The sequence below is a fragment of the Mchenga conophoros genome, unplaced genomic scaffold (assembly GCF_057382185.1).
Source record: "Mchenga conophoros isolate Kocher_MC1m ecotype Shallow Benthic unplaced genomic scaffold, M_conophoros_male_GT1.1 unmapped_scaffold_10, whole genome shotgun sequence".
Lineage (NCBI taxonomy): Eukaryota > Metazoa > Chordata > Actinopteri > Cichliformes > Cichlidae > Mchenga > Mchenga conophoros.
Window position 1 is genome coordinate 844,389 of NW_028182337.1, and position 2,500 is coordinate 846,888.

Below are 2,500 nucleotides of genomic sequence, written 5' to 3' on the forward strand. Positions count from 1 at the left end.
CATGAGCGTTCCTTCTCCTGCAGTTACCCTCCACTGCATATCCAGCATGGCCCTTGACCTCCAGCATGCCCCGGGGACGCACATCCTCCCCTGCTCTAGTCCCCCACTAGCTTACCTTTCTTGTAGTTACGCTCCAGCGCATATCCAGCATGGACCTTGACCTCCAGCAGGCCCCGTGGACCCACACTTAAGCCCCCTCCCACTGACAAAGCAAAACACCACTGGCAAAATCCTCGTGCCCCTGGTACTCCAGAATGTAAATTCAAACATGCCCCTGGTACACTGCGCAGAAACACTTTGCCACACACACGCACGCACTGCTTGTGCCTATGGTACGACAACTTTTCTCGTACCTATGGTACGACAACTTTTCTCGTGCCTATGGTACGACAACTTTTCTCGTGCCTATGGTACAACAACTTTTCGCCGTGCCCCTGGTACACCGCTCAGTAGCACTTTGCCACACAAACTCTCCTCGTGCCTATGGTACGACAACTTTTCTCGTGCCTATGGTACAACAACTTTCCTCCGTGCCCCTGGTACGACAGCTTTTCTCGTGCCTATGGTACAACAACTTTTCTCGTGCCTATGGTACAACAACTTTCCTCCGTGCCCCTGGTACGACAGCTTTTCTCGTGCCTATGGTACAACAACTTTTCTCGTGCCTATGGTACAACAACCTTTCGCCGTGCCCCTGGTACACCGCTCAGTAGCACTTTGCCACACAAACTCTCCTCGTGCCTATGGTACGACAACTTTTCTCGTGCCTATGGTACAACAACTTTCCTCCGTGCCCCTGGTACGACAGCTTTTCTCGTGCCTATGGTACAACAACTTTTCTCGTGCCTATGGTACAACAACTTTCCTCCGTGCCCCTGGTACGACAGCTTTTCTCGTGCCTATGGTACAACAACTTTTCTCGTGCCTATGGTACAACAACCTTTCGCCGTGCCCCTGGTACACCGCTCAGTAGCACTTTGCCACACAAACTCTCCTCGTGCCTATGGTACGACAACTTTTCTCGTGCCTATGGTACAACAACTTTCCTCCGTGCCCCTGGTACGACAGCTTTTCTCGTGCCTATGGTACAACAACTTTTCTCGTGCCTATGGTACAACAACTTTTCGCCGTGCCCCTGGTACACCGCTCAGTAGCACTTTGCCACACACACACTCCTCGTACCTATGGTACGACAACTTTTCTCGTGCCTATGGTACGACAACTTTTCTCGTGCCTATGGTACAACAACCTTTCCCCGTGCCCCTGGTACACTGCGCAGAAACTCTTTGCCACACACACACACCACTCGTGCCTATGGTACGACAACAGGCCCCGGGGACCTACATCGCACCTTGCTCTTGCCTCCCTTACAGCTGAAAAAGGTCCATGCCTGTGCCCTGGCCCTGCTGAAATTCCCTCTCCATTTAGCCGAGGCAGTGAGTCGGCCTCCTGTCTCCCTTTACGGTCGAAAAAGATGTGCTCCTGGGCGCGCTGGCCCTGCTGCTACTCACATCGGGCATGGACCTGGACCTCCAGCAGGCCCCGGGGACCTACATCGCACATTGCTCTTCCCTCCCTTACAGCTGAAAAAGGTCCATGCTTGTGCCCTGGCCCTTCTGAAATTCCCTCTCCATTTAGCCGAGGCAGAGAGTCGGCCTCCTGTCTCCTTTACGGTCGAAAAAGATGTGCTCCTGGGCGCGCTGGCCCTGCTGCTACTCACATCGGGCATGGACCTGGACCTCCAGCAGGCCCCGGGGACCTACATCGCACATTGCTCTTCCCTCCCTTACAGCTGAAAAAGGTCCATGCTTGTGCCCTGGCCCTTCTGAAATTCCCTCTCCATTTAGCCGAGGCAGAGAGTCGGCCTCCTGTCTCCTTTACGGTCGAAAAAGATGTGCTCCTGGGCGCGCTGGCCCTGCTGCTACTCACATCGGGCATGGACCTGGACCTCCAGCAGGCCCCGGGGACCTACATCACACCTTGCTCTTGCCTCCCTTACAGCTGAAAAAGGTCCATGCCTGTGCCCTGGCCCTGCTGAAATTCCCTCTCCATTTAGCCGAGGCAGTGAGTCGGCCTCCTGTCTCCCTTTACGGTCGAAAAAGATGTGCTCCTTGGCGCGCTGGCCCTGCTGCTACTCACATCGGGCATGGACCTGGACCTCCAGCAGGCCCCGGGGACCTACATCACACCTTGCTCTTGCCTCCCTTACAGCTGAAAAGGTCCATGCTTGTGCCCTGGCCCTTCTGAAATTCCCTCTCCATTTAGCCGAGGCAGTGAGTCGGCCTCCTGTCTCCCTTTACGGTCGAAAAAGATGTGCTCCTGGGCGCGCTGGCCCTGCTGCTACTCACATCGGGCATGGACCTGGACCTCCAGCAGGCCCCGGGGACCTACATCACACCTTGCTCTTGCCTCCCTTACAGCTGAAAAGGTCCATGCTTTTGCCCTGGCCCTTCTGAAATTCCCTCTCCATTTAGCCGAGGCAGTGAGTCGGCCTCCTGTC